Genomic DNA, 23,460 nt, shown 5'->3' with positions numbered 1-23,460 from the left:
GTTAATCTAGCTGTGTTCGCTTTTGCAAGAGAACTACAATGTTTTGATAATTGGGTGACAGGTTTTCTTATTTGTGTGTAGAGTTTTGCAAAAATAGCCAATAGTTACAAAAAATGTGCTTAAGCAATCAGAAAAAACTGTAAAGAAGCTATGTTATGCTTCAAATCTCATCATCCACAATTCCACTAACGGCCCATAGCAGCGTATAAGATGTGGGTAGTGGTCAATGAAGTGGTGTTTTGGCCTTAGTCTGAAATCTGGAAAGGTACTGGTAAGTAACAAGCGATGATCCAATAGTTTGCAAGATGAATAACACAATGCTTCCTCAGTGAGTCTGTTTGAGACAACAATGTCAAGAATTTCCTTGAGGTCCATTAAAATCTCCCATGCTGGCTCCTGTTCTGGTATCTTACATCCAATTATAAAAGGAAGTAAGCGCAGCAGTGTCCAATTTTTCATATCCATTGATGAAAGATTTTTAATTTTGTGATTATGCTTAGTTGTAGCTTTATTTAAAGGAAGAAGAGGTTGTGAATTGGAGCCAACACAGGGAGAGAGATTGAAGCCATATGTGTAGAGGAATGCGGTGACATACGACACTTCCTCTCATTCTTACAGACAAGCTGGCGCTCTCTCTCTCTCTCTCCCCTTTTATGGGAATGTCTGCATTTCTATACATACCAAGTTATCTCCTGTTTCAGCTGACAAGCGAACAGTCTCTCCTTTTATGGAAATGTTTTTGCCACTCCTACTTCCTTGAAAACTTGCTTTAAGTATAAATAAAGGACGTTTTGGATGCCCTGGGCGGTCTTTCCTCTCTGTCACATCTGTCCTGCACACATTGCTGCAGGATGGATCGGGCGATGAGGGGGGATCGTCCATGTGTGCACATGTATAAGATATCTTGAGTCTGAGTTCCTTTGCCTTCTACAATTTCTTCTCACATCCATTACCAAAAACTGTTCCTTTCTCAAAGCTTGTTTTTGGAATTTTTTGAGGCTTGTTTACTTTGTCTGAATATTTGTAGGGAAATGATTTTATGAAGTTGTTTAATGCATCAAATGAAATAAACCCTTTTGAGATCAGATTTTTTTAAACATAAAGACAACTCCAAAGGAATGATGCCTTCAAAAAGGTCATGCAAAACATCTGGGGGAAATCCGGTTATTGGGTGAAAGAATAATAGATGTTTGCCCAGTACACATTCCCTTTTTGCCCCATTAACACTTTGGAGGTTGTCAGTTTGCCTAATCTCTTCCAGAAATGAATTGTGTTGCTCAACACCCTTCAATTTGAAGTCATTAACTTCAGTGGTTGCAATTTGGTCCCGACTTATCAAACAAAAGTGACAGAACTTGTCAACAGTAAAACTTTCATAAAAGCCTGCCAGACCATGTGCACCAAGGTTATCTGCACTTACACAATATACAGTGCCCTTAATAAACTGAATACAACTTCCACAAAAATTCCCTCTTCTTCTAGACACCTTATATCTTTAATCAGTGGCTCAAAAAACTTTTCATAACCGTATTATTTGACATCCACACTTTTACCTAAGAGAGCAAGCTGAATTGAACAAAGATTAGATCGGAATCTGGCTGGTAAATTAAGAACTACCCAATATACTGCAGTAATCTGGTGCCCAGTGGGTTACAAACTTCAAAATCATCAATATACAACCCCAAACTGATACATAAGTTTTGCTGTCCCAGTAACTTATTGTCCTTGTAGTAGGCCTACTTGCCATCTTTAAATTACTTAAAGTGTCCAGATAAAGCTTCTTGATTAAATACAATTTGGTCCAAAAAATCTCAAGTCTTAAGTATCTTAGTGACAGATATATAAACAAAAGAGTTTTTATGAGCTGTGTTGTACAGATACTCTGTGGGTTCTACAACAAAAGTGCTCTTTAAAATATATACTCCTTCTGTGATCTGTAGATAGTAGGGGTGCAACGATACACAAAATTCACGGTTCGGTTCGATACTTTGGTGTCACGGTTCGATATTTTTTCGATACAAAAAGAAATGTTCATGCCTTTTTAATTTGTCATTTATTAAATTTTCACGGCACATTCCGCACCACATCTCTGTGCGTTCATCATTTGTTTGAAGCCAGCTCACCTCCTACAACTACTTTTCCGAGAATACGTGCTTCTTTTGTGGTTCGGACTCCTTCTGACATTTCTTTGGAGGTGGAGGAAAACCAAAGTAATTGCTTAAAGGAGCTTGCTTCTTTGACATCTTTAAGAGTTCTAAACAAATGTCTGTCCTCCTCCTGAAAATCTTATGTACGCAAACACGCGTTGCAACTTCTTATCTTGTGCACGTTTTTTGACAGCGAATGCGCACCTGCGGACCACTTATGTGCAGCCCTGGTTATTTAGCTCGTCATATTGCAGCCACAGAAATTCTTTTGTCCATGAAACCATAAAGCTGCACTTTCTTTTTGCCTTATAGTCTGATTTGTCATAACTTTTCCGTTTTGTGGTAAGCTTTTCTTTGGCTGTCACTTCTTCACCCTGACCTGTCTGGTTTGGCTCAGCAGAGCTAAAATATATATCCTGCTGCTTTTACACACGCACTCACATAACGCTCAGCGATTCTCTGCGCGATCAACCTCTCACATGTTTAAGCTTGCTGCGGGAGAGTTCACTTGTCATGTTTGCATAGTAAGCTAACGATTGATAAGACGATGTCAGAGGAATTGGTGCACAAATTATCATCACTCACCAATCAGTGCTGTCGCTCTCTATACACAGTTCGCACGATTGCAAAGTGAAAGCAAAAAACAAGCGCAAATTCAAACGCGATTTCAATATGTCACATATTGACAGTGGCTCACCGATGCCAATGACATAATTACCCAGCTACATTTCCGAAAGAATGCAAAAGCATTGACATATATTTTTCCTTCCTACGATAGAACGACGGGCAGGGCAGGGATAGATTTTGGTAGCCCGACTGGAAAAATCGCTAGCCCCAGGATGTCGGGCTAGCGATTTTGCGAGCCCTGTATCTGATTGAGGAATCACTCATCTTTGGAAAAGAGAGTTTATTACAGAGAAATGGCTCTTTCCAAAATAAAAGCTATACTATACGCTTCTTCTGGGCTATATTCTCAGCAGCATATTAAACATATCAGGTCCCCATAAGGAGAATCATGTGCTAACAGCTGTCTATATGACTCGGGTAAAGTTTGTAGCATGCGTGCTTGTTGTTTTTGTCTGCTTCCACTTGTCTTTGCACTAGGATGATGTCGGAGTAAATGTGCAGTCATATTCGTTGTGTTCCCACTAGTGCTGTCAGCATTAATCTCATTGAAATGACGTTAACGCCACAACACGGCAAATCTCCGTTAACGAGCTACCGCGGATCGCCCCGTGCATGGGGCTGGACGGCCAACACGTTAACGAGCTAACTGCGCTAACACACTAGCTCCCACCCATGTAATTGAGCATTGCGTGGCACATCCAACATACTGTTTTACTTTAGTCCATGACGCGCTTACCTTCAGGGTGGGGGAGGTTCAATTTGCCATGTTGCAAGGAGAGCTTAACTTCTGTCTCGCTAGCTTGCCCTGCGCTCAGTGAATCTACGTTCGACTACTCCGCCTAGGCTGCACTGTCGAGCGCAGATCCACTGAGCGCTCAACACAGACAGCATCGTCAGAAGGAAAGTTGATAAAATAAATTAAAAATTTTGTATTGTTCGATACATATGCGTACCGAACCGAAAGCACTGTATGAACGGTTCAATATCGATACGAGTATCGTTGTACCCCTAGTAGATAGGGAAAATTTCTCAGATGTTGTTAAAAGCAGTGGATTAGTTTGAACTATAGCATTAGAAATTTCTTGCAAAACTATTTACTTCAATTTCATGCTTTGAAAGGATCTCTTTGACACTGGTGAGAGTATGAATGTTACAGAAAGAGAGCAGGTTATGGAAATCCTCTATAATCTTTTGTGTTGCAGCTCGAGAAACATGCAACACTGTTTGCATACACAGAAAGAGAGATGCCAATTTGTGTTCAAGTGTCTCACTATCCACATCCTCTACAATCTCTTCAACCTCATCTGGTCTCACAAAATTATAAGATGATGTTCCTGCTTCACAATCAGATTGCTCACTTTCAATTATCTCATCTTCAGAAACAGTTCTTGCAATTGTTTGAAAATCCTCAAGCAATGTTCCCTCTAATTTTTCACGTGTCTGAGCAAACACACAAACTCTCTTAGCTGTCCCTTGAACCACTGTGATCAACAGCACACCTTTCCACTGTGGTCACGCCAGCATCTAATCCATCCAAGTTACATGGTTTATTAAAATAATCAAATTACAGCATTTACATTTATGTTAGACTATTTTTTAATTAACTGCTTTAGCCCACTTACAATGTGTGAGGGACCAAGCAGCCAAGGTATAGAGGACACAGGCAAAAAAATATCTTCAAAAAGGGTTTTCTTTATTTTAACCCTCAAAAAGTTCAAAAATGACAACATTCAAAAACATAATTAGCAGGCCCATAAAAGAGGTCAACTAAATATAACTCTATGAAAAGTAATTTCCAAAAACTTAAACAAACAAAGTGAGACACAACTTAACTCAAAAACTGACCTAATTACGAAGACACAAGAGGAAAGCTTTTATAGTGGTTTGGCCAAACCATTTACACACAATAAGGGGAAAATAAAAACACACACTAATATTAACTAAGCACAGAATAACCTAAGTAAACTTAAAACATCCCTGCTCCTGGTAAGCCCATGGTTGGTCCTGCTGAGCAGGCATTTTGTTCCCAGAGTCCTCAGCCAGGCCTTTTGCCCAGACAGGAAACAGCTACCGCCCAAACCCGGGTAACTCAAAGAAAGAGAAACATAATTAATATAACAAAACATTTTAGAAAAACCACACAATGCTATTATGTGCGCGCCTCATAATATCAGTGTTAGGTTTAACCAAATTATTAATGAAAAAAAACTGCAAAACAAATTAATAAAGTGAACAAATGGACTGATTTACCCATGTGTGGCTGATGCCATCACACAATGAAAATTTAAAAAAAAATCTTGTTCATGACCTGTGTAGTATGTTAACACTATTGGAATAAAAAAATAACTGGAACTCCAATTTTGAAAACACAACTTTCTTTTTGTTTCTTTTTTAAATAAAACTCTGACTTGTGGTCTGGGAGAGAGTCTTGTAACTCTCTGTCTGCAAAATACAGTATATAATGACCAATTTTGGGCAATTCATTATATAGTTACTTCTTCAAAAAAAATTAACTGAGTTATGCAAACAACAACGTTTTTTGCAGCTGTTTACCTAAAAATGCAGCCGTTTTTAAAAATAAACATTTCAAACTATTTACGGAACAATCAGCTGTTCTGCATCAAATTTGATGACATACAAATTATTTGTGCCACTCCAAAAAATTATTTCTGTCCACTATGAGATAAAGGAGGACAACAGCCTGATACCTGCAGACCTGACAACAGGAGATGAATCACTCCTGTAACACCTGTAACATTCAGTAGTCGTCTCATTGTTCTGACACATGTAGCCTGGGAAATGGTTAGCCACACAGGACACAATTATTGGGGTTCTTAATGTGCAGTTTTATTGTCAATGACGACTGAATACACCAAAAAAATGTCCTTTGACCTTTACTTTTGTCAAACAGCGGCCATATGGACTTGTACTGAACATCAACAGCACGAGAGGTAACGTGGCAAAGTAACAGAATAACCGATTAAACAAAGATGCGCCAATACAATACAAGGAATAAAAGAAATGAAATGAAATACAAAACACAAAAATACGGCAGTGGCCTCTGTCTGTGCAGAACAAAATACAAAGAGCTAAATCACACAAGGCTCCTTTAAAAAAAAAATGTGGAAGTGTTACATACAGTTTTATAAACACTTACATTCCACAGAAATCTCAGCTCACTTGCAATACTGGAGCACACAGACGATCTCGCAACTTATCCCTTGCATGGAGAAAATGGCTGCTCCACGCTGCACATACAGGTCCTTTGCATCACACATTTAAGAAATACATCATCTTGTTAAAATACTGACGTTTTGCCACTGCACTACAATTATAACAATATGTTTCAATGAGTTATGTGCATATTTAACAATTCCTTACCAACAATTTAACTCCTTCACAACATTCCCGTTCCACATCCACAACAAAAAGAAAAGTAAACAGGAAGTCCCAAGATGCATTTCTTGTTAAGTTTTTTTTGGAAAACTGCAGTTAACCCTTAAGCACTGCCCCCCCAGTGACCACAATATGCAATTACACAAACCTATAAAATTAACAGCTTCAAGTGCACACAACATGCAGATAACCAAAGAAGCAATAACATTAAATTACCCAATAACATTCTTGTCTTACCATACATGGAAACAAAGAAATAACATTTTAATACCCCTTTTTGAACCTTAAATGGATATTTGGTTAACTGAAATGGAAAATATTATTATTAATTTACCACTCGGCTACACACACACAACAAAACTATTGACTACACTACACATTAACTACACAAGATTTGTGCTAAACGTTGCAAATCTCTCACATCTCAAAACACCGCTGTCACTCCTAAAACTTCCCCCTTCCTAAACCACTAAATGCCATGTTGCCATATCATTTTTGATTGGTCGACATGGTACATTTTTCCACCAATAGGAAAGGGTGGATTTTTGGTTTTGTTTTTGCTCACAGGCGGAGAGTGCTTTCGAGCGTTTTCCTTATGAAACGCCGTTTTTACCGTTTCTTCCGCAGTAAATATAAAACACAATAGTATTCAGGAAGAAAAACAAACATTGCATATATTTTTATCATAACTCTGGTTTACGTGGCCTATCAACACAATTTAAAAACTGGTATAAAGTCCACACATTTTCCGTCAATTGTTCCGTCTGTCCTGCTCACAACTCCAATGGTTGTAAACGTTGTCATTAACGTGGCTTCACTCCCCATCAGCCACGCCGCTTTGCTAGCTAAAACACTGGTGTCGGCACATAAGGACGCTGTCATAGCCTGTAAACGACGTTGCATTTTTGGCTGGACTATGGGATAAGGTGGCATCGTTCTAATCCCATACTGGAGCAGCCAGTCTCTTACTGACTAACACTGCAAAACAGAATTGCTAAAGTTTTAATTTTAATTTCAATTCAGGTTAGATTTTTTTCTGTGCGCAGAGACCGTGCCATCAGTGTGCAATTGCGCACGCGCGTAAGTTAGGGGGAACATTGGCAGCACAGAAACAGTATCTGCATTAACACAGAGACATATGGTGTTCTGACGATAAATAATGTCTGCTGTTGTTTTGCGCATCATACAGGTCACTGTTCAAGTATATATAGTGGAGTGAGACAACTGCAAGATACAGACTGCAACTGACAGCGTACTCCAGCGCGCCAGACGTGATCGTATAGTGGTTAGTACTCTGTGTTGTGGCCGCAGCAACCCCGGTTCGAATCTGGGTCACGGCAGCATGGTTGTGATTGCACATCACGAAGTTGTAGTAACACAGGCTGCAGGTCAGCTTGATTGATTACAGGCATGTTTTTTCATTACTGGCACTGGATTGCCCAATCAAATTTCTTAATGTAACCGGCTTTTCCTTACCTTACCTGTGCGCTCATCAACCAGTTTTTTTTTTTTTTTCATTTTTACAACAGAGTTTAATGTGGAAAAGGTGGATGGGACAGATGTTCAAAAAGAAGCGACACGCAGCTGCAGTTACAGTCTGTATTATGCGTTTTTTCTTCATATGAATCTGATGTGTGAACGATGCGCACATTTATGCACGTGGCACAGGAAAAGCATCTGCATTAACACAGAGACATCTGGCGTTCTGACGGTAAATAATATCTGCTGTTCTTTTGCGCATCGTACAGGTCACTGTTCAAGTATATATAGTGGAGTAAGACAACTGCAAGATACAGACTGCAACTGACAGCATAATCCAGTGTGCCAGCCGTGATAGTATAGTGGGTAGTACTCTGCGTTGTGGCTGCAGCAATCCCGGTTCGAATCCGGGTCACGGCAGCATGGTTGTGATTGCAGAGCAAGTAATTATAGTGACACAGGCTGCAGGTCAGCTTGAATGATTACAATGGTGTTTTTTCATTATTGGCACTGGATTGCCCAATCAAATTTCTTAACGTAACCAGCTTTTCCTTACCTTACCTGTGAACTCATCAACCAGTTTTTTTCATTTTTACAACAGAGTTTAAACTTCCATTGTTTTCATTCAAATTCTTTTGTTTTCATTCAAATTCTACTCTTTTTATTCAAATTCCATTGTTTGTTCTCAAATTCTGTTGTTTTCATTCTAATTCTGTTGTTTGTTTTAAACTTCCACTGTTTTCATTCAAATTCCGTTGTTTACATTCAAATTCTGTTCTTTTCATTCTATTTCCATTTTTTTGATTCAAATTCCATTGTTTGTTCTCAAATTCTGTTGTTTTCATTCAAATTCCGTTGTTTTCATTTTAATTCCGTTGTTTTCATTCTAATTCTGTTGTTTTCATTCAAATTCCATTGTTTTCATTCAAATTCTGTTGTTTTCATTCAAATTCCATTGTTTTCATTCAAATTCTGTTGTTTTCATTCTAATTCTACTCTTTTTATTCAAATTCCATTGTTTGTTTTCTCAAATTCTGTTGTTTTCATTCTAATTCTGTTGTTTGTTTTAAACTTCCACTGTTTTCATTCAAATTCCGTTGTTTACATTCAAATTCTGTTCTTTTCATTCTATTTCCATTTTTTTGATTCAAATTCCATTGTTTGTTCTCAAATTCTGTTGTTTTCATGAAAATTCCGTCGTTTTCATGTTAATTCCGTTGTTTTCATTAAAATTCTGTTGTTTTAATTCAAATTCCATTGTTTTCATTCAAATTCTTTTGTTTTCATTCTAATTCTACTCTTTTTATTCAAATTCCATTGTTTGTTCTCAAATTCTGTTGTTTTCATTCAAATTCCGTCGTTTTCATTCAAATTCCGTTGTTTTCATTCTAATTCTGTTGTTTTCATTCAAATTCCATTGTTTTCATTCAAATTCTGTTGTTTTCATTCTAATTCTACTCTTTTTATTCAAATTCCATTGTTTGTTCTCAAATTCTGTTGTTTTCATTCTAATTCTGTTGTTTGTTTTAAACTTCCATTGTTTTCATTCAAATTCTGTTGTTTTCATTCAAATTCCGTCGTTTTCATTCAAATTCTGTTGTTTTCATTCTAATTCTGTTGTTTTCATTCAAATTCCATTGTTTTCATTCAAATTCTGTTGTTTTCATTCTAATTCTACTCTTTTTATTCAAATTCCATTGTTTGTTCTCAAATTCTGTTCTTTTCATTCAAATTCTGTTCTTTTCATTCAAATTCTGTTCTTTTCATTCAAATTCTGTTCTTTGCATTCTATTTCCATTTTTTTGATTCCAATTCTGTTGTGTTCATTCTAATTCTGTTGTTTTCATTCAAATTCCGTTGTTTTCATTCAAATTCTGTTGTTTTCATTCTAATTCTACTCTTTTTATTCAAATTCCATTGTTTGTTCTCAAATTCTGTTGTTTTCATTCAAATTCTGTTGTTTTCATTCAAATTCTGTTCTTTTCATTCTATTTCCATTTTTTTGATTCAAATTCCAGTGTTTGTTCTCAAATTCTGTTGTTTTCATGAAAATTCCGTCGTTTTCATGTTAATTCCGTTGTTTTCATTAAAATTCTTTTGTTTTAATTCAAATTCCATTGTTTTCATTCAAATTCTTTTGTTTTCATTCTAATTCTACTCTTTTTATTCAAATTCCATTGTTTGTTCTCAAATTCTGTTGTTTTCATTAAAATTCCGTCGTTTTCATGTTAATTCCGTTGTTTTCATTAAAATTCTGTTGTTTTAATTCAAATTCCATTGTTTTCATTCAAATTCTTTTGTTTTCATTCTAATTCTACTCTTTTTATTCAAATTCCATTGTTTGTTCTCAAATTCTGTTGTTTTCATTCAAATTCCGTCGTTTTCATTCAAATTCCGTTGTTTTCATTCTAATTCTGTTGTTTTCATTCAAATTCCATTGTTTTCATTCAAATTCTGTTGTTTTCATTCTAATTCTACTCTTTTTATTCAAATTCCATTGTTTGTTCTCAAATTCTGTTGTTTTCATTCTAATTCTGTTGTTTGTTTTAAACTTCCATTGTTTTCATTCAAATTCTGTTGTTTTCATTCAAATTCCGTCGTTTTCATTCAAATTCTGTTGTTTTCATTCTAATTCTGTTGTTTTCATTCAAATTCCATTGTTTTCATTCAAATTCTGTTGTTTTCATTCTAATTCTACTCTTTTTATTCAAATTCCATTGTTTGTTCTCAAATTCTGTTCTTTTCATTCAAATTCTGTTCTTTTCATTCAAATTCTGTTCTTTTCATTCAAATTCTGTTCTTTGCATTCTATTTCCATTTTTTTGATTCCAATTCTGTTGTGTTCATTCTAATTCTGTTGTTTTCATTCAAATTCCGTTGTTTTCATTCAAATTCTGTTGTTTTCATTCTAATTCTACTCTTTTTATTCAAATTCCATTGTTTGTTCTCAAATTCTGTTGTTTTCATTCAAATTCTGTTGTTTTCATTCAAATTCTGTTCTTTTCATTCTATTTCCATTTTTTTGATTCAAATTCCAGTGTTTGTTCTCAAATTCTGTTGTTTTCATGAAAATTCCGTCGTTTTCATGTTAATTCCGTTGTTTTCATTAAAATTCTTTTGTTTTAATTCAAATTCCATTGTTTTCATTCAAATTCTTTTGTTTTCATTCTAATTCTACTCTTTTTATTCAAATTCCATTGTTTGTTCTCAAATTCTGTTGTTTTCATTAAAATTCCGTCGTTTTCATGTTAATTCCGTTGTTTTCATTCTAATTCTGTTGTTTGTTTTAAACCTCCATTGTTTTCATTCAGATTCCGTTGTTTTCATTCAAATTCTGTTCTTTTCATTCTGTTTCCATTTTTTGATTCAAATTCTGTTCTGTTCATTCTAATTCTGTTCTTTTCATTCTAATTCCGTTGTTTTCATTCTAATTCTGTTGTTTGTTTTAATGTGGAAAAGGTGGTTGGGACAGATGTTCAAACAGAAGCGACACGTGGCTGCAGTTACAGTCTGTGTTATGCGTTTGTTCTTCATATGAATCTGATGTGTGAATGATGCGCACATTTATGCACGTGGCACAGTAAAAGCATCTGCATTAACACAGAGACATCTGGCGTTCTGACGGTAAATACAGTTTTTCTCAACACATGTCACAAACGTTACCACCAGGTCCCCCAATGTCCAAACACAACACCCTTCTCTAAAGCTACATAAACACAACCACACCTTCCCACTGCAAAACTCAAACTCCCACACCAAGAGAGCAGCTCGAAGCTGTCAAAACTGTAAACACTATACACAGCATTACACACTACAGCAAAACAATTGAAAACACAATGCTCAATTTGTGAGAAGGTTCTTTGTTTCATAACTGCCAATGCATATTTATATAAACTGTACAGTAACGGATCGTCATAGAACCCTGCAGAGGATTAGGCATTTAGATTTGTGAGTTTCACATGAAGACTATAAATCTATAAAAACATCCTGCATGTACGTACACTACTGTACACTGAAAAAAATATGTTGTTGGATTTACTTAATTCAATGGTGGACATTTGTTGCACACAGATGTTTTGCTTCGGCAGCAACTTAAACAATTGAGTTAAATTAACACAATTTATTCATGTTCAATAAACCTGTGCAATTTGTGTTGATAAAATGTGACTTAAACATGTTTTGATGAAGTAATTTGAGCTCTTGGAATATTTTAATCCTTCACAATTTTCTCACGTTATCCCAACACGATTCAATAACTTTTACCCAATACTACTTGGTCACTTAAATACTACATGTTATCTTCAAATTACATTTTGCTATTATATTCTAGTATCAAATACACAATTTTCAAATGGAGGCCTTATAACAGATTGTATTGTTCTCTTCCAAGATGGTTGCTGGCATCCACCAGTAACCTTTCAAAACAAAATGTCTAATTTCACTGCATTGACAGTAGGTAAAGAATTAAACTGACATTACTCCTCCACTGAATCTATATAAATCAACAGTTAAATAATGTCAGTTCTTCCGTGTTCTCTGGAATCAATCACAGTAAAGAAATTAGACTGTTTCTTTTGAAAAATGTTGGGAAAGAACAAATCAAAACATTCTATTTAAGGCCTCTAACGTCAAGATTCAGTTAAACAACAATTATAACTAAACAATTTGAGGTAATGTTAGTTTCCATTAACATTAAATTAGGTTACTGAATTGGCAAACACCTTCCTATTAACATTACCCATTTTACCCCAATAACTAAAGAAATTAGCACTTGCAGGTCAAAACCTTTATTCAAGAGACGCAAAAATAACATTGATACAGTGACTGTCAAAAATTACAGCACTGATCATACTGTGACATCTTGGTTCAAAACAGCACACTTAGAAATATTCAACGTTCTTTACTTCAACTGAATGAAATTGAAAATACCATTTCACACGACCCATATGGGATATTTAGACTGCATAACTGTTCATGCTACATCTCTTCACTAGTAAAAGAAAGAAAAAATACAAAGACAAATTTAAAAATGCTGCCAAACAGACAAACAGAACTTGTACAGAGCAAAAGGAAAAACAAACAACAAAAAAAACGGCTTGTCCTCATGGCAGTTGCAGAGTATATAAAAATGAACCCTGCGATCCGTTCCTGGAATTGAGCTTCAAAAATGCAGCAGAACAAGTGTGAGATTTAAATGTCCTCTCACCTAGAGCTGGTCACCTCACATGCATAACAGTGAGCTTCATTGCAGGAGCAGTTTTGTCTTAGTTGTGAGCTTTTCTTGAGAGCTGAGTTGCATCCAACTCCATTACCACCCTTTGAATCACCTCAAAAGTGTAGCAGAGTTGTGATGGGTAACTCATGTTGAAGGAATAAAAAAGGTCCAAACAGCATGGCTACTGCAAAGGTCACGTTATCCAGATCTTGAAGAACAACATCAGAAAAGTCATTGCCTGGCGCATCCTCTGGAGACAGATGTTCATTGTGGTTTTCTCAATCTGTGCAGTGGCCTCAGTCAAGTCCTGGTTAAACACAAAACATTTCTTTAAGATTCCTTTTTAAACTCATCTCTTTTGAATCTACCAGTTCTAATGTTAGAGTAATTTAAACCAATGCAAGCAACATAGTAAATAGCTATAGCCAAAGAGTGGCCTGCCATGCTGCCATTCATGGTCTAACAGAGTTTCTAAGAGAGGGTGAAAAACATAATAATTTCAAATGCTTTACATTAGTTTTTGTTAGAAAGACACCGGCCCATCAGAAATCCAGGTTATGTCACTCAGAAGATGTTAGAATTTAGACTTTCAGCCCCACAATTTGGTTAGCTGTTGGTCAGTTGGTCTTTTTTTTTTTTTTTTTCAAACAAAAGCTAATGTAAATATTGGGGGGATTTTTCTTTGTTCACTAGAATGACAAATTTAAAGTTTTTTCACACTGATGTGACCCCTAATACAGGGGTGGGGGTGGGGCCTCAAGGGCCGGCGGCCGAGTTCACTACCAGGCCTCATGTGAACTTCAAATTATTAAAGAGGACTACTGGTCCTAACCAGTCCAATGAGGATCAAGTGGATAACTAAATGCATTTTTAAATGTTGCAAAGCCACAATCTACTCATAAAACACTCACCATGAACTCCTGCACCAAGATGTTGCAATTGTCTTTCACACAGATGCGGAGCACTTTGATGAGGGACTCCGAGCATTAATGTCATCCTAAAGTATTATAACAAAGAAAACAGAGATTTGTGAACTTTTCAGTAGCACAGAAGAAAATGATCCCAGACAAAAACTCTTGACTTTTTAAACCAGTCAACATGCAACACCAGCATCTACAAAGCAATATCAAAAGTTCCTGTTTGACATCAACTCTATGGATATATCGTTTCCAGAACATTTATTTTTTAAAAAAGATAAATTTTTCTCAGTGGGCCAGTAAATGCATGACGAAAATTATGGCATCCTTTTAGTGGAATCAGTACTCACAGGTAATAGTTGACGGTTTCAATGGATGTAGCATAAAAATCTTTTACTGACCTAATGCAATACATATACACTTTGTAGTTAAAGAATTTTAAAGTTCTTACTGTCATTATGGCAGCTACATCCATTAGCTTTGTGCCCTGTTCCCCCGATCACTTTGCAAACACTTTCAGCAGACTGCCAGAGAGAAACTCAGCTCCGTCAGAAATCTTGACTGTATGCATGGTTGGGATGCACTGGAATGCTGCATTTCATCTGAAATGACATAAAATTATTTTGAAATAACAGCAGGCACTGTGCTTGGTTAATCAGTAATGTTTTGTTGAATAAAAACTGTTTCTCCAGATCTTATGGGATTAAAAAAATCCAAAGATGTTTGTTTCTGATTTGCAACCCAACAACCCACAAGTTACAACCTCATTTCAGTTCAAGTGTGCATTAATGCGAGTCCAGTAATCACCTTTCTGGCAATACATACAGGTATAAGATAAACCTATGGCAGATTTTGGATTTCTCAGTTGTATTAATAGGGTGAGTATGCATGCACCTAATAATTATAAAAAACCTATTATAATTAAGTTACAGAAACGAAAATAGAATATACTTTCTTACCATAACACCTTGAACCCACAATCCATCAGCTGACTCCTGGTGAAATGCAGAATAGAGGTCGTCTCTCAATGTGCAGCAAAAAAAACAAAAACAAAAAGAAAAGGACAGCAGGTGAGGGCAGGAGGGGTAGGGATGTAAGCTAGCATAATGCCGCTGATGATATTAGCTAAAGCTGTTCAATGTCCAAAATCTCACTAACACCACGGTGCAGTAAATACACAATGTAACTGAAGAGTCAGTTGGCAAATCTATTCACACAGAAAACCAAATTATGTTATGAGTGCCTCGTAATTAGGTTTAATGTGATATTACGGCTCTTGTGCCAAAGACAAATTCAAATGAAAAAGCGCCAATTCTTTGACAACAGATAAAACAGCAAATAAGCTAACGGCTCTTTTTTAGCATGTTACATGGCGACACTCTAGACGTTTAACTACATTTGGCTGAAATATGGTAAAAATTAATTCAAAAAATCAAGACATACCAAAAACGTAGAGTTGGCTGCTCGACTTGACTGAGATGGATGCCTTTTTTAAACCACGATCCAAAGCCCGCGAGATGAAATCACGCGTGGTTTCACGAGATTTAACGTTGCTATCTTATTAACTTACTTCACCTGAACATGATATGAACAATTTAATACACCCTTTCTGCATATCATGTAGTTTTTACACTATATAGTTACATTTAACTTTAAAACATGAGGCAATTGTGTTAAATACATGCAAGATGCTTACATAAATCCAAGAGATGGCCAGTCCCTTTTTTTCAGTGTAACACAACTCAATGCAAAAACAGAATCTATCGCACACAACAGTACTCTCGGAAACATGATCAGGGTGTGAAGTCTTTTTTATTGTCTACACGGTCATTTTACAGTATTACACACAGTCACGTGCGGCATCATGTCGCCGAGCTGCATTGGGCCACATCACCTCATCCACATCACAGGCTATATTGTCCCTTGCTAGGCACCGCGGGAAAAACGCCCTGGAATGGCGAATCCATCCCTGGAAGGCCTCCACTGGGATGTCAGCACAGGCCAGCTCCATTGCCCGTACGAGGTTCTCTCTTGTGTATGGCTGTCTGTCATACACCTTCCATCTCCATGATGAGAAGAACTCCTCTATAGGGTTCAGGAAAGGGGAGTAGGGTGGCAGACAGACGTTTACAGAGTGGTCACTGTTGGTGGTGAACCACTCTCTGATTTGGTGTGTCTTGTGGAAGCGGACGTTGTCCCAAATAATCACATACATGTGATGTGCTAGCCTAGGATGGTGTTGTTGACGGTCCAGGAGGATGTCTTTTAGCTCCTCTAGGAAGGTGAGGAGACGTTGGGTGTTGTAAGACCCAAGGACAGCATGCCGGTGGACAAGCCCCTCCGTACCCATAGCTGCACAAAGAGTAATATTACCCCCCCGTTGGCCAGGAACCTCAGTGATGGCTCTCTGGCCAATGATGTTACAGCCTCTTCGCCTTCGTTTCTGGAGGTTGAAGCCAGCCTCATCCAGGAAGAGGTACTCATGGGGTCTGGCCATCGCGTCCAACTGCATTATCCTCTGTGAACATGGGAAAGCGTACAGGTGTTCAGAACGGTCAATCAGGTAGCACAGTATTGTCCAGAAGTAATGTAGGCCACTAAGCAACACAGTATGTCCACTAACTGTACTGTGGACATGGATGTATACGTACTTGCACATACTCGTAACGTTGTCCTATGTGTCGCGCAGAGTTGCGCTCAAAGGGAACCCTGTAGACCTGTTTCATCCTCATCTGTTGGCGCCGGAGAACTCGGTCTATTGTGGACACGCTGACAGCATCAATGTTCTCAAAGTTTACATTATCTGCAATGACTTTGTCTCTGATCTCTCGGAGTCTAATGCAGTTGTTCTCACGGACCATATCTGCAATGAGGGTTTCTTGTGCCGCTGTGACTATGGCAACCCTCCCACCTCTATGTGGCATTCTTTCAGCTCTAAAGAAAGAAACATGTGTTGTCAATTGACTGATTTATATGTAAAACTACATGTAAGGTAACAGACCACTTTCACAGGCCTGTAAAACTGTAGTGTGACAAAGAAAGCAATAGCGTACTATACCTGTTGTGTTGTCTAAATGCCTTGATAATGGTGGCCACGGTGGACCTACTCAGGTTTGGATGTACTCTTCGTCCCGCTTCAGCCATTGTCATGCCATGGACAATGACATGATCAATTACTGTTGCTCGCATATCATCTGTTATGATGGTGCGAGGTTGTCTTCTTCTCCCACCTGGACCTTCTCCTTTCTCTTGTTGGCCTCCTTGTCTTCCTCCTCTACTCCGAACTCCTCTTCTTCTTAGGCCTTCACCTCTTCCTCCTCTGATCTCAACCCCTCTTCCTCTTTGGCCTGCAGCTCTTCTCCTTCCGCATGCTCCAATGCCTTCATCCATTGTGATTGTTTGGCATCTTCACCAAACTATGCTTTCATAGGTGGGGTCACATCATTAGCAACAGGTGTCTTCAATTTTGAGTCGTTGTGTGTAGTGACTGACGCCAGGTGTGTTCCCTGTGTTCACAGATTGGTAACTGTGGCAAGCATTTTGCATCACATGGGCTTTCATTTGAGAATATGAGCAGAGTTGTTTTGCAACATGTGTTTTGGCAAGGATAAATGTGTTTAGATTTATGAGTACAGAGGGTTGTGTTTTGTGAATTGTGTCTTCATGTGACATGTGTTTATGGTACTGGTATATGGTGGCTAAATTTAGTAAATGTGTTTAGACTACTGGTCATTTGGGTTACAGGATTGGCTTTTGTGTTTTAACATTTGAGAAAAACTGTAATATCTGCTGTTCGCATCGTACAGGTCACTGTTCAAGTATATATAGTGGAGTGAGACAACTGCAAGATACAGACTGCAACTGACAGCATAATCCAGCGCACCAGCTGTGATCGTATAGTGGTTAGTACTCTGCGTTGTGGCCGCAGCAACCCCGGTTCAAATCTGGGTCACGGCAGCATGGTTGTGATTGCAGAGCAAGAAATTGTAGTGCTGCAGGTCAGTTTGAATGAGTACAGTCATGTTATTTCATTATTGGCACTGCATTGCCCAATCAAATTTCTTAACGTAAACAGCTTTTCCTTACCTTACCTGTGAACTCATCAACCAGTTTTTTTCATTTTTACAACAGAGTTTAAACTTCCATTGTTTTCATTCAAATTCTGTTGTTTTCATTCAAATTCTGTTGTTTTCATTCAAATTCTGTTCTTTTCATTCTATTTCCATTTTTTTGATTCCAATTCTGTTCTGTTCATTCTAATTCTGTTGTTTTCATTCAAATTCCATTGTTTTCATTCAAATTCTGTTGTTTTCATTCAAATTCTGTTCTTTTCATTCAAATTCCGTCGTTTTCATGTTAATTCCGTTGTTTTCATTCTAATTCTGTTGTTTGTTTTAAACCTCCATTGTTTTCATTCAAATTCTTTTGTTTTCATTCTAATTCTACTCTTTTTATTCAAATTCCATTGTTTGTTCTCAAATTCTGTTCTTTTCATTCTAATTCTGTTGTTTGTTTTAAACTTCCACTGTTTTCATTCAAATTCCGTTGTTTACATTCAAATTCTGTTCTTTTCATTCTATTTCCATTGTTTTGATTCAAATTCCATTGTTTGTTCTCAAATTCTGTTGTTTTCATGAAAATTCCGTCGTTTTCATGTTAATTCCGTTGTTTGTTTTAATGTGGAAAAGGTGGTTGGGACAGATGTTCAAACAGAAGCGACAGTTACAGTCTGTGTTATGCGTTTGTTCTTCATATGAATCTGATGTGTGAATGATGCGCACATTTATGCACGTGGCACAGTAAAAGCATCTGCATTAACACAGAGACATCTGGCGTTCTGACGGTAAATAATATCTGCTGTTCGCATCGTACAGGTCACTGTTCAAGTATATATAGTGGAGTGAGACAACTGCATGATACAGACTGCAACTGACAGCGTAATCCAACGCACCAGCTGTGATCGTATAGTGGTTAGTACGCTGCGTTGTGGCAGCAGCAACCCCGGTTCGAATCTGGGTCACGGCAGCATGGTTGTGATTGCAGAACAAGAAATTGTAGTGCTGCAGGTCAGTTTGAATGAGTACAGTCATGTTATTTCATTATTGGCACTGCATTGCCCAATCAAATTTCTTAACTCAAACAGCTTTTCCTTACCTTACCTGTGAACTCATCAACCGGTTTTTTTCATTTTTACAACAGAGTTTAAACTTCCATTGTTTTCATTCAAATTCTTTTGTTTTCATTCTAATTCTACTCTTTTTATTCAAATTCCATTGTTTGTTCTCAAATTCTGTTGTTTTCATTCAAATGACATCGTTTTCATGTTAATTCCGTTGTTTTCATTCAAATTCTGTTGTTTTCATTCAAATTCCATTGTTTTCATTCAAATTCTTTTGTTTTCATTCTAATTCTACTCTTTTTATTCAAATTCCATTGTTTGTTCTCAAATTCTGTTGTTTTCATTCAAATTCCGTTGTTTTCATTCTAATTCTGTTGTTTGTTTTAAACTGTTAAGGTTCAGATATTGAGGAAGGAGAGTACAAACCACCATGGTCCAGAAGATCTTGGTCAAACAATGATTTTAATGAATACACACGTGTGGGAAGCCAACTCTGTACGCAGACAGCAATTGGTCTTCGACTTACTCAAAGCATACAAAGATTTTTATAGCATCAGGGTTTGAATTAATGACGCCCCTTCATACGTCACAGACAGGATACATACTGTTACAGGAAAAATGATTCTATGTTTCTTTACCTTCTTTTAAATGTACAAAGATGCCTTTTGTCTGCCCTCTGCCTATGGTTAGATTAGTTTAGAATTATCTTTTTAGACTTTCCCAGCAAAGACATCTTGCTTCTGGGACATATTGTTTTAGATTGTTTTATCTTCCCTAGCTCTCTGCTGACGAGACTAGCACCATATATGGAGTTGTTTTATTTTATCTGTTTATTATTTGTTATCCTGTTCTCACTGTCTCTGTGCTCTGTGCCTATAAAAATTACCAAGCCACTGTGCATGGTGTGAGTTGTTCTTAGCAGCTCACCCGTGTACACGTTTGATAAAGAAAGTAACTTTGTCTCATTGTGTCTTTATTTCTCCTGGGTCTTTTACAGAGTTTTCCCCCAACACATACATAGATCAGATCAACACCACAATGACTTTTAACACAGTTCGAAAGAACATCATCTTCTATTTTCATGGCCGGCACTTCCTTTCTACCTTTCAGTTCCTCTTTCTTGCCGAGACAACAAGGAACGGTTCCTCGTTTACAGAGACACTTTCGCAGTTACAACCAGACATGACTAACCTCTTTCCTATAAATAAATCTAACTCATGTGTGTGTGTCACGACCTCACTCAGCCTCTATGTCACCTTTCGCCGACTAGCTCCTGACCTCTAACCAGGCAGAGAGACAGAAGCCACTCTCGTATATGTAATAACCAAACTGAAACTATGTATGTGTCATCTACTAAATAAATGTTTTAATCAAGAACCTCTACTAAAAGCTTAATATAAAAATATAAAAGTATAACAGAATCTTTTGAATAACCTAGACTTTGCTTTCACTTCTACAAACTCTCTGCAAGCCTGCAGTTTCCTGTCAGCCTGTGACTTTAATCTTTCTGAAAGACACACACTGTTAAACCTCTGAATGCAATATCCATGCTGCAGATTATATTATTAATGCAATGGTAATGATGATAATTATTTAACAATAGCAGTAAAATAATTTCCCTGCTCCACATTCCCTCTCTCGACCTCTGGAACACCAGAGGTCGCAATACATTGTGTCCTGGCTCAGCAAATCAGACAACCTCATGTCATCTAATTGGTCCGGTAATAAACACCAGCTCCCATTCGAGAACACTCCATGTGTAAGCTTAGGTTTTCTCGGTCCCTCTCTTGTGGTTCATCAAGCCTCGGGCCTCCCTGTGGTCGTCGAGATCTTCTGCAAAGGAAACAAAACACCTTTTCCTGGACCTTTTCCTGCACCTGGACTCTGTAATCCAAAGCCTGATCCTAATTATGTTCTTAACTTGTATTTATATATATTCTTCAGCGTTACTCATCACTTTAAAACTCTTTAAGCGCTGCTTTCACATCCGGTTGCTCGCTCTATTTTTCCCTTATCTGATCATCAACATCCTGTACACAAACTGTCGCTGCTGCAAGTGCCTTCCCTCTAACCTAAAGCCACCTTTTTAACAAAAAATCATTATAAGCGCCTATTCTACTAAAAGATCCAAAAGAAAACAACCACTTTAATCAATTAAATTTAAGCATATAAGCAATTACTCCTGTATACATTTCATCATAGCTAAATGCTGCCTTGAAACAACTCCTGTGTGTTAACACTAACTTCATTTTAACCTCACATTTCCTATGTTATAACCTGTTTTTGATATAGCCTTTTCGTTTCATTTTGCTCCTTTTAATGTAACAATACCTTCTAATTCTAATTTATCAGACTTAACCAAAATATATGCTTTCCTTCCTCTTTGGTCCTTCTTTAAGTTCAGTTAAAAGCTAAATGAATTTTAGGCCTTTTGCCTGGAATCAATACTGTCATGTGTGTTTCTGGACTCTGTGTCTGTAAGCGTGTGCAATCCTTTATTAACTCATATCATCCTCACAGTAGATTGGCTAATCATAGCGCTAGCCAAAGGCTCGTGACCCTCAAGAGACGAATTGAGCCACAACTCCTTTAAAGGCACAAAATGCAATATGTATAAAAATCATTTCTATTTATAAGCTCTCCCCTTTATCCTAAAAATAAATCTATGTAATATCTGTATGTAAGCCTACATTATAACCACTTCTTCTAGACATCAAAAAGAAATCAAACCTGTTCTCCTCCTTCAACCCTCACTAATTTTCCCCAAAGGATTTCTTTTTGTCAACGTGTCCCACAATTTCCCTCTAAGATTTGTACACAGCTTTGAAAAACCGGCATTGTATCTTCTAAACAGGATTCAGTTCACTTTAATCCTTTAACCTTAACATAAAAATAACAGTTTCAGTTTTACCATATCCAAATGACCAAAACCCCCAAAAAGTCCTAAAATGCTCCTAAATTATTCAACAATTAAATTATTAAACCCTAAATTCCTCCATTGTTTTCATTCAAATTCTGTTGTTTTCATTCAAATTCCATTTTTTTCATTCAAATTCTTTTGTTTTCATTCTAATTCTACTCTTTTTATTCAAATTCCATTGTTTGTTCTCAAATTCTGTTGTTTTCATTCAAATTCCGTTGTTTTCATTCAAATTCTGTTCTTTTCATTCTAATTCTACGCTTTTTATTCAAATTCCATTGTTTGTTCTCAAATTCTGTTCTTTTCATTCTGTTTCCATTTTTTGATTCAAATTCTGTTCTGTTCATTCTCTGCGTTGTGGCCGCAGCAACCCCGGTTCGAATCTGGGTCACGGCAGCATGGTTGTGATTGCAGAGCAAGAAATTGTAGTCACACAGGCTGCAGGTCAACTTGAATGAGTACAGTGATGTTATTTCATTATTGGCACTGCATTGCCCAATCAAATTTCTTAACGTAAACAGCTTTTCCTTACCTTACCTGTGAACTCATCAACCAGTTTTTTTCATTTTTACAACAGAGTTTAAACTTCCATTGTTTTCATTCAAATTCTTTTGTTTTCATTCTAATTCTACGCTTTTTATTCAAATTCCATTGTTTGTTCTCAAATTCTGTTGTTTTCATTCAAATTCCATTGTTTTCATTCAAATTCTGTTGTTTTCATTCAAATTCCATTGTTTTCATTCTAATTCTATTCTTTTTATTCAAATTCTATTGTTTGTTCTCAAATTCTGTTGTTTTCATTCTAATTCTGTTGTTTGTTTTAAACTTCCATTGTTTTCATTCAAATTTTGTTCTTTTCATTCTATTTCCATTTTTTTTTTCCAATTCTGTTCTGTTCATTCTAATTCCGTTGTTTTCATTCAAATTCCGTTGTTTTCATTCTAATTCTGTTGTTTGTTTTAATGTGGAAAAGGTGGTTGGGACTGATGTTCAAACAGAAGCGACACGCGGCTGCAGTTACAGTCTGTATTATGCGTTTGTTCTTCATATGAATCTGATGTGTGAACGATGCGCACATTTATGCACGTGGCACAGTAAAAGCATCTGCAATTACACAGAGACATCTGGTGTTCTGACGGTAAATAATATCTGCTGTTCGCATCGTACAGGTCACTGTTCAAGTATATATAGTGGAGTGAGACAACTGCAAGATACAGACTGCAACTGACAGAATAATCCAGCGCGCCAGCCGTGATCGTATAGTGGTTAGTACTCTGCGTTGTGGCCGCAGCAACCCCGGTTCGAATCCGGGTCACGGCAGTGTGGTTGTGATTGCAGAGCAAGTAATTGTAGCTGGTCAACGTGAATGATTACAGGCATGATTTTTTTTCATTGTTGGTACTGGATTGCCCAATCAAATTTCTTAACATAACCAGCTTTTCCTTACCTTACCTGTGAACTCATCAACCAGTTTTTTTTCATTTTTACAACAGAGTTTAAACTTCCGTTGTTTTCATTCAAATTCTGTTTTGTTCATTCTAATTCCGTTGTTTTCATTCAAATTCCATTGTTTTCATTTAAATTCCGTTGTTTTCATTCAAATGCTTTTGTTTTCATTCTAATTCTACTCTTTTTATTCC

The 23,460-nt window shown here is 37.0% G+C and overlaps 1 long non-coding RNA gene, 2 other non-coding genes and 1 pseudogene across 3 annotated transcripts; 2 read left to right on the top strand and 2 right to left on the bottom strand.

Annotated features, from left to right (window-relative positions):
• Positions 1-7,997: 7,997 nt before the first annotated feature.
• trnah-gug (transfer RNA histidin (anticodon GUG)) lies at positions 7,998-8,069 on the top strand. Its single transcript has one exon. It is a non-coding gene; the product is annotated as a tRNA-His (tRNA).
• A 4,352-nt stretch (positions 8,070-12,421) lies between these two features.
• LOC146549225 (uncharacterized) lies at positions 12,422-13,985 on the bottom strand. The gene is made up of 2 exons (XR_014890531.1): positions 13,776-13,985; positions 12,422-13,171 (listed from the first exon to the last, which is right to left on the bottom strand). It is a non-coding gene; the product is annotated as an uncharacterized LOC146549225 (long non-coding RNA).
• Positions 13,986-15,829: 1,844 nt separating this feature from the next.
• On the bottom strand, positions 15,830-16,642 carry LOC146549224 (uncharacterized; annotated as a pseudogene).
• Positions 16,643-23,068: 6,426 nt separating this feature from the next.
• trnah-gug (transfer RNA histidin (anticodon GUG)) lies at positions 23,069-23,140 on the top strand. Its single transcript has one exon. It is a non-coding gene; the product is annotated as a tRNA-His (tRNA).
• The last annotated feature ends 320 nt before the right edge of the window (positions 23,141-23,460 follow it).

This window comes from Mchenga conophoros, linkage group LG22 (assembly GCF_057382185.1).
Source record: "Mchenga conophoros isolate Kocher_MC1m ecotype Shallow Benthic linkage group LG22, M_conophoros_male_GT1.1, whole genome shotgun sequence".
NCBI classification, from domain to species: domain Eukaryota; kingdom Metazoa; phylum Chordata; class Actinopteri; order Cichliformes; family Cichlidae; genus Mchenga; species Mchenga conophoros.
This window is presented reverse-complemented; position numbering and strand designations above follow the sequence as displayed.